We start from the raw sequence: 13213 nt of genomic DNA, 5'->3' as shown, positions 1-13213 counted from the left end.
CTAACACTTAGCTAGCTGATGAAGTGAAGGACATTTGAAGGACTTTTCATCTGATTTGATCCAACTTTGAACTATAATCATTTTTTATGTTTGCCAATCATGGAAATATTTTGTTTATGTTTAGTGTTGAAAAATGACGATTAAAGAATGTTTTATCATCATTTTTCACTTCTTCATTCTTTTGTTACAACTTAGGCTAAGTACATGCTAACATGACTTTAATGCTACCTATTATAGTACATGCTAACATGACTTTAATGCTACCTATTATAGTACATGCTAACATGACTTTTATGCTACCTATTACAGTACATGCTAACATGACTTTAATGCTACCTATTATAGTACAAACCCCGTTTCCATATGAGTTGGGAAATTGTGTTAGATGTAAATATAAACAGAATACAATGATTTGCAAATCCTTTTCAAGCCATATTCAGTTGAATATGCTACAAAGACAACATATCTCATGTTCAGACTCATTAACATTTTTTTTTAGCAAATAATCATTAACTTTAGAATTTGATGCCAGCTACACGTGACAAAGAAGTTGGGAAAGGTGGCAATAAATACTGATAAACTTGAGGAATGCTCATCAAACACTTATTTGGAACATCCCACAGGTGTGCAGGCTAATTGGGAACAGGTGGGTGCCATGATTGGCTATAAAAACAGCTTCTGTGAAATGCTCAGTCTTTCACAAACAAGGATTGGGAAAAGGTCACCAATTTGTGAACTAATGTGTGAGCAAATAGTCAAACAGTTTAACAACAAAGTTTTTCAAAGTGCAATTGAAAGAAATGTAGGGATTTCAACATCTACGCTCCATAATATCATCAAAAGGTTCAGAGAATCTGGAGAAATCACTGCACGTAAGCAATGATATAACAGACATTTGTTCCCTCAGGCGGTACTGCATCAAAAACCGACATCAGTGTGTAAAGGATATCACCACATGGGCTCAGGAACACTTCAGAAAACCACTGTCAGTAACTACAGTTGGTCGCTACATCTGTAAGTGCAAGTTAAAACTCTACTATGCAAAGCCAAAGCCATTTATCAACAACACCCAGAAACGCCGCCGGCTTGGCTGGGCCCGAGATCATCTAAGATGGACTGATGCAAAGTGGAAAAGTGTTCTGTGGTCTGACGAGTCCACATTTCAAATTGTTTTTTGGCTTTACTTTGAGTTCCTCCCGGATGGCAGAGCTTCTCACCCTATCTCTAAGGGAGAGACCCAAACTCATTTGGGCCGCTTGTACCCGTGATCTTATCCTTTCAGTCATGACCCAAAGCTCATGACCATAGGTGAGGATGGGAACGTAGATCGACCGGTAAATTGAGAGCTTTGCCTTCCGGCTCAGCTCCTTCTTCACCACAATGGATCGGTACAACGTCCGCATTACTGAAGACGCCGCACCGATCCGCCTGTCGATCTCACCATCCACTCTTCCCTCGCTGGTGAACAAGACTCCTAGGTACTTGAACTCTTCCACTTGGGGCAGGGTCTCCTCCCCAACCCGGAGATGGCACTCCACCCTTTTCCGGGCGAGAACCATGGACTCGGACTTGGAGGTGCTGATTCTCATTCTGGTCGCTTCACACTCGGCTGCGAACCGATCCAGTGAGAGCTGAAGATCCCGGTCAGATGAAGCCATCAGGACTACATCATCATCATCATATAAGTATATAAGTTAGTAGTAGTTATTAAACTGTATATAAGTTAGTAGTAGTTATTAAACTGTATATAAGTTAGTAGTAGTTATTAAACTGTATATAAGTTAGTAGTAGTTATTAAACTGTATATAAGTTAGTAGTAGTTATTAAACTGTATATAAGTTAGTAGTAGTTATTAAACTGTATATAAGTTAGTAGTAGTTATTTGGTCTTAAACTGTAAATAAACCAAACAATATCATTGCTAACACTGCTGAATATTTATGTTTGTTTTGGTCGGTGAAAACCGCCGTTTATTTTGGTAAATTGCAATTGGACGGAGATTTTGCCCTCATTTGCATATTTAAGGAGCTGCTGCAGGAGACTGAGTGCATCTGACAGCCTGTTTACTGTTTGTCCCTCATAGATGTGCAGCCAATCAGAGAAAGGACTGTGCCAGCAGCATCCATGCTATGATAAATAAATAAATGGGTTGTACTTGTATCGCACTTTTCTACCTTCAAGGTACTCAAAGCACTTTGACACTACTTTTCTACCTTCAAGGTACTCAAAGCACTTTGACACTACTTTTCTACCTTCAAGGTACTCAAAGCACTTTGACACTACTTTTCTACCTTCAAGGTACTCAAAGCACTTTGACACTACTTTTCTACCTTCAAGGTACTCAAAGCACTTTGACACTACTTTTCTACCTTCAAGGTACTCAAAGCACTTTGACACTACTTTTCTACCTTCAAGGTACTCAAAGCACTTTGACACTACTTTTCTACCTTCAAGGTACTCAAAGCACTTTGACACTACTTTTCTACCTTCAAGGTACTCAAAGCACTTTGACACTACTTTTCTACCTTCAAGGTACTCAAAGCACTTTGACACTACTTTTCTACCTTCAAGGTACTCAAAGCACTTTGACACTACTTTTCTACCTTCAAGGTACTCAAAGCACTTTGACACTACTTTTCTACCTTCAAGGTACTCAAAGCACTTTGACACTACTTTTCTACCTTCAAGGTACTCAAAGCACTTTGACACTACTTTTCTACCTTCAAGGTACTCAAAGCACTTTGACACTACTTTTCTACCTTCAAGGTACTCAAAGCACTTTGACACTACTTTTCTACCTTCAAGGTACTCAAAGCACTTTGACACTACTTTTCTACCTTCAAGGTACTCAAAGCACTTTGACACTACTTTTCTACCTTCAAGGTACTCAAAGCACTTTGACACTACTTTTCTACCTTCAAGGTACTCAAAGCACTTTGACACTACTTTTCTACCTTCAAGGTACTCAAAGCACTTTGACACTACTTTTCTACCTTCAAGGTACTCAAAGCACTTTGACACTACTTTTCTACCTTCAAGGTACTCAAAGCACTTTGACACTACTTTTCTACCTTCAAGGTACTCAAAGCACTTTGACACTACTTTTCTACCTTCAAGGTACTCAAAGCACTTTGACACTACTTTTCTACCTTCAAGGTACTCAAAGCACTTTGACACTACTTCCACATTCACACACACATTCACACACTGATGGAGGGAGCTGCCATGCAAGGGGCTAACCAGCACCCATCAGGAGCAAGGGTGAAGTGTCTTGCTAAGGACACAACGGACGTGACGAGGTTGGTACTAGGTGGGATTTGAACCAGGGACCCTCGGGTTGCACAGGGCCACTCTCCCACCGCGCCACGCTGTCCCTTGATGTCCAACACATGCAGTTGGAGAAGACAGGAAGTGGTTGGGGCGGCAGAATTGAAGGAAAGATGGCCTGCCCTCTTCCAACCATTGCAGGTAAAAGATTATTCATTTATTTTTCCTGACCAAGTTTCCATTGTGACTTGAACATCACACACTAGTCTCACCTTTTTGAACATCACATACTAGTCTCACCTTTTGAACATCACACACTAGTCTCACCTTTTGAACATCACACACTAGTCTCACCTTTTGAACATCACACACTAGTCTCACCTTTTTGCCTGAACATGTGTACTAAAACCCTTCATATCAGTAAAAGTCAACATTTGCTGTCTTGCAGGTGAATGAAGAGTTCTGAAGGTGCTCTGCTGGTCCACTGGGATCCACATTATGTCCCAGCTGGACAAGTACCCTCCAAAACTCCTGGAGCTCTTCAGTGCAAAAGAAGGAGTGACTTGTCCGCGCATCAAGAACTTGTTGATGGAACTGATACAGGAGGCTTAAAAGTGGTTTAAACGTTTAAAACTGAATCTGTAATCATGTTCAAATAATGATATCACAGATTTGGAGTCAAAGTGCCAACACATTCTTATTCTAATTTGAAGTCCAGGACCCGAGTGCCTCTGCAGTGATGAAGAGATGGGAGTCTGAGATCCTTCATGGACTAGATGGGAGTCTGAGATCCCTCATGGACTAGATGGGAGTCTGAGATCCCTCATGGACTAGATGGGAGAGATGTGAGTCTGAGATCCCTCATGGACTAGATGGGAGTCTGAGATCCCTCATGGACTAGATGGGAGTCTGAGATCCCTCATGGACTAGATGGGAGTCTGAGATCCCTCATGGACTAGATGGGAGTCTGAGATCCCTCATGGACTAGATGGGAGTCTGAGATCCCTCATGGACTAGATGGGAGTCTGAGATCCCTCATGGACTAGATGGGAGAGATGGGAGTCTGAGATCCCTCATGGACTAGATGTGAGTCTGAGATCCCTCATGGACTAGATGGGAGTCTGAGATCCCTCATGGACTAGATGGGAGTCTGAGATCCCTCATGGACTAGATGGGAGTCTGAGATCCCTCATAGACTAGATGGGAGTCTGAGATCCCTCATGGACTAGATGGGAGTCTGAGATCCCTCATGGACTAGATGGGAGTCTGAGATCCCTCATGGACTAGATGGGAGTCTGAGATCCCTCATGGACTAGATGGGAGTCTGAGATCCCTCATGGACTAGATGGGAGTCTGAGATCCCTCATGGACTAGATGGGAGTCTGAGATCCCTCATGGACTAGATGGGAGTCTGAGATCCCTCATGGACTAGATGTGAGTCTGAGATCCCTCATGGACTAGATGGGAGTCTGAGATCCCTCATGGACTAGATGGGAGTCTGAGATCCCTCATGGACTAGATGGGAGTCTGAGATCCCTCATGGACTAGATGTGAGTCTGAGATCCCTCATGGACTAGATGGGAGTCTGAGATCCCTCATGGACTAGATGGGAGTCTGAGATCCCTCATGGACTAGATGGGAGTCTGAGATCCCTCATGGACTAGATGGGAGTCTGAGATCCCTCATGGACTAGATGGGAGTCTGAGATCCCTCATGGACTAGATGGGAGTCTGAGATCCCTCATGGACTAGATGGGAGTCTGAGATCCCTCATGGACTAGATGGGAGTCTGAGATCCCTCATGGACTAGATGGGAGTCTGAGATCCCTCATGGACTAGATGGGAGTCTGAGATCCCTCATGGACTAGATGTGAGTCTGAGATCCCTCATGGACTAGATGGGAGTCTGAGATCCCTCATGGACTAGATGGGAGTCTGAGATCCCTCATGGACTAGATGGGAGTCTGAGATCCCTCATGGACTAGATGTGAGTCTGAGATCCCTCATGGACTAGATGGGAGTCTGAGATCCCTCATGGACTAGATGGGAGTCTGAGATCCCTCATGGACTAGATGGGAGTCTGAGATCCCTCATGGACTAGATGTGAGTCTGAGATCCCTCATGGACTAGATGGGAGTCTGAGATCCCTCATGGACTAGATGGGAGTCTGAGATCCCTCATGGACTAGATGGGAGTCTGAGATCCCTCATGGACTAGATGGGAGTCTGAGATCCCTCATGGACTAGATGGGAGTCTGAGATCCCTCATGGACTAGATGGGAGTCTGAGATCCCTCATGGACTAGATGGGAGTCTGAGATCCCTCATGGACTAGATGGGAGTCTGAGATCCCTCATGGACTAGATGGGAGTCTGAGATCCCTCATGGACTAGATGGGAGTCTGAGATCCCTCATGGACTAGATGGGAGTCTGAGATCCCTCATGGACTAGATGGGAGTCTGAGATCCCTCATGGACTAGATGGGAGTCTGAGATCCCTCATGGACTAGATGGGAGTCTGAGATCCCTCATGGACTAGATGGGAGTCTGAGATCCCTCATGGACTAGATGGGAGTCTGAGATCCCTCATGGACTAGATGGGACAGAGTGGACAGGAGCTCACCTCGGACTACTCTCTAAGTGTTGTTAAAAGCAGCTTTGGATCAGTCTGATGTACAAACTTCAGTTGGGTTCACTTTTATGTTTAGTGAGTGAAGCAGCAGCCAGGTGGAGGTGAAGCATGCAGCTAATTAGCATGCAGCTAATTAGCATGCAGCTAATTAGCATGCAGCTAATTAGCATGCAGCTAATTAGCAAGCAGCTAATTAGCACGCAGCTAATTAGCATGCAGCTAATTAGCATGCAGCTAATTAGCATGCAGCTAATTAGCATGCAGCTAATTAGCATGCAGCTAATTAGCAGGAGCCCCAGGATAGCCAATTAGCACAACAACACAAAGTGATGCCTTTCTGTCTCAAGTTTCTGTTTGACATCAAAAAACAATGCAAAGAAAAACTACTCCCCCTAAACTAGCATTAAAACATTTACTATTTATATACATAACATTTTACTGTTGGTTTATTTGTTTTAGTTTCTGGTGGTTCTATTCAGGTTTTTTATATGCAAATTAAAAATGCCAATAAAAAGCATGTGGCTGGAAAAGTAATATTGTAACAAGTTTTATGTACAAGATCTCAAATTAGAGTTCAAAAGTTTTCAAAATGCTCTTCATAAAAGTAATCATAATCTGAATTATAATCACACAATTTATATCAAATATAAAATTAGATGTTTGTTTTTTTAATTGCTGTTTTTGTATCTCAGAGGGAACTTCAGAGACTTTTGTTGATGAGGACTTGAAAATGTAGAATATGAACATCTGGATCTGTGTTGAGTCAAGTGTAGTCGGACTCATCTTCAGGGAGTTCTAGTCTAACTTTATCTGCAGGATCCAGCCTAACTTCATCTTCAGGGAGATCCAGCCTAACTTCATCTGCAGGGAGATCTAGTCTAACTTCATCTGCAGGGAGATCTAGTCTAACTTCATCTGCAGGGAGATCTAGTCTAACTTCATCTGCAGGGAGATCTAGTCTAACTTCATCTGCAGGGAGATCTAGTCTAACTTCATCTGCAGGGAGATCCAGCCTAACTTCATCTGCAGGGAGATCTAGTCTAACTTCATCTGCAGGGAGATCCAGCCTAACTTCATCTGCAGGGAGATCTAGTCTAACTTCATCTGCAGGGAGATCCAGCCTAACTTCATCTTCAGGGAGATCTAGTCTAACTTCATCTGCAGGGAGATCCAGCCTAACTTCATCTGCAGGGAGATCTAGTCTAACTTCATCTGCAGGGAGATCTAGTCTAACTTCATCTGCAGGGAGATCCAGCCTAACTTCATCTGCAGGGAGATCTAGTCTAACTTCATCTGCAGGGAGATCCAGCCTAACTTCATCTGCAGGGAGATCTAGTCTAACTTCATCTGCAGGGAGATCCAGCCTAACTTCATCTGCAGGGAGATCTAGTCTAACTTCATCTGCAGGGAGATCTAGTCTAACTTCATCTGCAGGGAGATCTAGTCTAACTTCATCTGCAGGGAGATCTAGTCTAACTTCATCTGCAGGGAGATCCAGCCTAACTTCATCTGCAGGGAGATCTAGTCTAACTTCATCTGCAGGGAGATCCAGCCTAACTTCATCTGCAGGGAGATCTAGTCTAACTTCATCTGCAGGGAGATCCAGCCTAACTTCATCTGCAGGGAGATCTAGTCTAACTTCATCTGCAGGGAGATCCAGCCTAACTTCATCTTCAGGGAGATCTAGTCTAACTTCATCTGCAGGGAGATCCAGCCTAACTTCATCTGCAGGGAGATCTAGTCTAACTTCATCTGCAGGGAGATCTAGTCTAACTTCATCTGCAGGATCCAGCCTAACTTCATCTTCAGGGAGATCCAGCCTAACTTCATCTGCAGGGAGATCTAGTCTAACTTCATCTGCAGGGAGATCTAGTCTAACTTCATCTGCAGGGAGATCTAGTCTAACTTCATCTGCAGGGAGATCTAGTCTAACTTCATCTGCAGGGAGATCTAGTCTAACTTCATCTGCAGGGAGATCCAGCCTAACTTCATCTGCAGGGAGATCTAGTCTAACTTCATCTGCAGGGAGATCCAGCCTAACTTCATCTGCAGGGAGATCTAGTCTAACTTCATCTGCAGGGAGATCCAGCCTAACTTCATCTTCAGGGAGATCTAGTCTAACTTCATCTGCAGGGAGATCCAGCCTAACTTCATCTGCAGGGAGATCTAGTCTAACTTCATCTGCAGGGAGATCTAGTCTAACTTCATCTGCAGGGAGATCCAGCCTAACTTCATCTGCAGGGAGATCTAGTCTAACTTCATCTGCAGGGAGATCCAGCCTAACTTCATCTGCAGGGAGATCTAGTCTAACTTCATCTGCAGGGAGATCCAGCCTAACTTCATCTGCAGGGAGATCTAGTCTAACTTCATCTGCAGGGAGATCTAGTCTAACTTCATCTGCAGGGAGATCTAGTCTAACTTCATCTGCAGGGAGATCTAGTCTAACTTCATCTGCAGGGAGATCTAGTCTAACTTCATCTGCAGGGAGATCTAGTCTAACTTCATCTGCAGGGAGATCCAGCCTAACTTCATCTGCAGGGAGATCTAGTCTAACTTCATCTGCAGGGAGATCCAGCCTAACTTCATCTGCAGGGAGATCTAGTCTAACTTCATCTGCAGGGAGATCCAGCCTAACTTCATCTTCAGGGAGATCTAGTCTAACTTCATCTGCAGGGAGATCCAGCCTAACTTCATCTGCAGGGAGATCTAGTCTAACTTCATCTGCAGGGAGATCTAGTCTAACTTCATCTGCAGGGAGATCCAGCCTAACTTCATCTGCAGGGAGATCTAGTCTAACTTCATCTGCAGGGAGATCCAGCCTAACTTCATCTGCAGGGAGATCTAGTCTAACTTCATCTGCAGGGAGATCCAGCCTAACTTCATCTGCAGGGAGATCTAGTCTAACTTCATCTGCAGGGAGATCCAGCCTAACTTCATCTTCAGGGAGATCTAGTCTAACTTCATCTGCAGGGAGATCTAGTCTAACTTCATCTGCAGGGAGATCCAGCCTAACTTCATCTGCAGGGAGATCTAGTCTAACTTCATCTGCAGGGAGATCCAGCCTAACTTCATCTGCAGGGAGATCTAGTCTAACTTCATCTGCAGGGAGATCCAGCCTAACTTCATCTGCAGGGAGATCTAGTCTAACTTCATCTTCAGGGAGATCTAGTCTAACTTCATCTGCAGGGAGATCTAGTCTAACTTCATCTGCAGGATCCAGCCTAACTTCATCTGCAGGGAGATCTAGTCTAACTTCATCTGCAGGATCCAGCCTAACTTTACAAGACATTTGAGGTATTTCAAACACTTTTTGTGGGACTCGACACACTGCGCCCAAAACAAGCCCCAAATTCATGACTCAAAAACCAGCTTCTAGCTTAGGCAGTGAGACGTGACTATCAGCTGCACTTTTCAACAGCTACTCTCTTGTGACTATCAGCTGCACTTTTCAACAACTACTCTCTTGTGACTATCAGCTGCACTTTTCAACAGCCACTCTCTTGTGACTATCAGCTGCACTTTTCAACAACTACTCTCTTGTGACTATCAGCTGCACTTTTCAACAACTACTCTCTTGTGACTATCAGCTGCACTTTTCAACAACTACTCTCTTGTGACTATCAGCTGCACTTTTCAACAACTACTCTCTTGTGACTATCAGCTGCACTTTTCAACAACTACTCTCTTGTGACTATCAGCTGCACTTTCAACAACTACTCTCTTGTGACTATCAGCTGCACTTTTCAACAACTACTCTCTTGTGACTATCAGCTGCACTTTTCAACAGCTACTCTCTTGTGACTATCAGCTGCACTTTTCAACAGCCACTCTCTTGTGACTATCAGCTGCACTTTTCAACAACTACTCTCTTGTGACTATCAGCTGCACTTTTCAACAACTACTCTCTTGTGACTATCAGCTGCACTTTTCAACAACTACTCTCTTGTGACTATCAGCTGCACTTTTCAACAACTACTCTCTTGTGACTATCAGCTGCACTTTTCAACAACTACTCTCTTGTGACTATCAGCTGCACTTTTCAACAACTACTCTCTTGTGACTATCAGCTGCACTTTTCAACAACTACTCTCTTGTGACTATCAGCTGCACTTTTCAACAGCTACTCTCTTGTGACTATCAGCTGCACTTTTCAACAGCCACTCTCTTGTGACTATCAGCTGCACTTTTCAACAACTACTCTCTTGTGACTATCAGCTGCACTTTTCAACAACTACTCTCTTGTGACTATCAGCTGCACTTTTCAACAACTACTCTCTTGTGACTATCAGCTGCACTTTTCAACAACTACTCTCTTGTGACTATCAGCTGCACTTTTCAACAACTACTCTCTTGTGACTATCAGCTGCACTTTTCAACAACTACTCTCTTGTGACTATCAGCTGCACTTTTCAACAACTACTCTCTTGTGACTATCAGCTGCACTTTTCAACAGCTACTCTCTTGTGACTATCAGCTGCACTTTTCAACAGCCACTCTCTTGTGACTATCAGCTGCACTTTTCAACAACTACTCTCTTGTGACTATCAGCTGCACTTTTCAACAACTACTCTCTTGTGACTATCAGCTGCACTTTTCAACAACTACTCTCTTGTGACTATCAGCTGCACTTTTCAACAACTACTCTCTTGTGACTATCAGCTGCACTTTTCAACAACTACTCTCTTGTGACTATCAGCTACACTTTTCAACAACTACTCTCTTGTGACTATCAGCTGCACTTTTCAACAACTACTCTCTTGTGACTATCAGCTGCACTTTTCAACAACTACTCTCTTGTGACTATCAGCTGCACTTTTCAACAGCTACTCTCTTGTGACTATCAGCTGCACTTTTCAACAACTACTCTCTTGTGACTATCAGCTGCACTTTTCAACAACTACTCTCTTGTGACTATCAGCTGCACTTTTCAACAACTACTCTCTTGTGACTATCAGCTGCACTTTTCAACAGCTACTCTCTTGTGACTATCAGCTGCACTTTTCAACAACTACTCTCTTGTGACTATCAGCTGCACTTTTCAACAACTACTCTCTTGTGACTATCAGCTGCACTTTTCAACAGCTACTCTCTTGTGACTATCAGCTGCACTTTTCAACAACTACTCTCTTGTGACTATCAGCTGCACTTTTCAACAACTACTCTCTTGTGACTATCAGCTGCACTTTTCAACAACTACTCTCTTGTGACTATCAGCTGCACTTTTCAACAACTACTCTCTTGTGACTATCAGCTGCACTTTTCAACAGCTACTCTCTTGTGACTATCAGCTGCACTTTTCAACAACTACTCTCTTGTGACTATCAGCTGCACTTTTCAACAGCCACTCTCTTGTGACTATCAGCTGCACTTTTCAACAACTACTCTCTTGTGACTATCAGCTGCACTTTTCAACAACTACTCTCTTGTGACTATCAGCTGCACTTTTCAACAACTACTCTCTTGTGACTATCAGCTGCACTTTTCAACAACTACTCTCTTGTGACTATCAGCTGCACTTTTCAACAACTACTCTCTTGTGACTATCAGCTGCACTTTTCAACAACTACTCTCTTGTGACTATCAGCTGCACTTTTCAACAACTACTCTCTTGTGACTATCAGCTGCACTTTTCAACAGCTACTCTCTTGTGACTATCAGCTGCACTTTTCAACAGCCACTCTCTTGTGACTATCAGCTGCACTTTTCAACAACTACTCTCTTGTGACTATCAGCTGCACTTTTCAACAACTACTCTCTTGTGACTATCAGCTGCACTTTTCAACAACTACTCTCTTGTGACTATCAGCTGCACTTTTCAACAACTACTCTCTTGTGACTATCAGCTGCACTTTTCAACAACTACTCTCTTGTGACTATCAGCTGCACTTTTCAACAACTACTCTCTTGTGACTATCAGCTGCACTTTTCAACAACTACTCTCTTGTGACTATCAGCTGCACTTTTCAACAGCTACTCTCTTGTGACTATCAGCTGCACTTTTCAACAGCCACTCTCTTGTGACTATCAGCTGCACTTTTCAACAACTACTCTCTTGTGACTATCAGCTGCACTTTTCAACAACTACTCTCTTGTGACTATCAGCTGCACTTTTCAACAACTACTCTCTTGTGACTATCAGCTGCACTTTTCAACAACTACTCTCTTGTGACTATCAGCTGCACTTTTCAACAACTACTCTCTTGTGACTATCAGCTGCACTTTTCAACAACTACTCTCTTGTGACTATCAGCTGCACTTTTCAACAACTACTCTCTTGTGACTATCAGCTGCACTTTTCAACAGCTACTCTCTTGTGACTATCAGCTGCACTTTTCAACAGCCACTCTCTTGTGACTATCAGCTGCACTTTTCAACAACTACTCTCTTGTGACTATCAGCTGCACTTTTCAACAACTACTCTCTTGTGACTATCAGCTGCACTTTTCAACAACTACTCTCTTGTGACTATCAGCTGCACTTTTCAACAACTACTCTCTTGTGACTATCAGCTGCACTTTTCAACAACTACTCTCTTGTGACTATCAGCTACACTTTTCAACAACTACTCTCTTGTGACTATCAGCTGCACTTTTCAACAACTACTCTCTTGTGACTATCAGCTGCACTTTTCAACAACTACTCTCTTGTGACTATCAGCTGCACTTTTCAACAGCTACTCTCTTGTGACTATCAGCTGCACTTTTCAACAACTACTCTCTTGTGACTATCAGCTGCACTTTTCAACAACTACTCTCTTGTGACTATCAGCTGCACTTTTCAACAACTACTCTCTTGTGACTATCAGCTGCACTTTTCAACAGCTACTCTCTTGTGACTATCAGCTGCACTTTTCAACAACTACTCTCTTGTGACTATCAGCTGCACTTTTCAACAACTACTCTCTTGTGACTATCAGCTGCACTTTTCAACAGCTACTCTCTTGTGACTATCAGCTGCACTTTTCAACAACTACTCTCTTGTGACTATCAGCTGCACTTTTCAACAACTACTCTCTTGTGACTATCAGCTGCACTTTTCAACAACTACTCTCTTGTGACTATCAGCTGCACTTTTCAACAACTACTCTCTTGTGACTATCAGCTGCACTTTTCAACAGCTACTCTCTTGTGACTATCAGCTGCACTTTTCAACAACTACTCTCTTGTGACTATCAGCTGCACTTTTCAACAACTACTCTCTTGTGACTATCAGCTGCACTTTTCAACAACTACTCTCTTGTGACTATCAGCTGCACTTTTCAACAGCTACTCTCTTGTGACTATCAGCTGCACTTTTCAACAACTACTCTCTTGTGACTAT

The sequence above is a fragment of the Nerophis ophidion genome, linkage group LG01 (assembly GCF_033978795.1).
Source record: "Nerophis ophidion isolate RoL-2023_Sa linkage group LG01, RoL_Noph_v1.0, whole genome shotgun sequence".
Lineage (NCBI taxonomy): Eukaryota > Metazoa > Chordata > Actinopteri > Syngnathiformes > Syngnathidae > Nerophis > Nerophis ophidion.
This window is presented reverse-complemented; position numbering follows the sequence as displayed.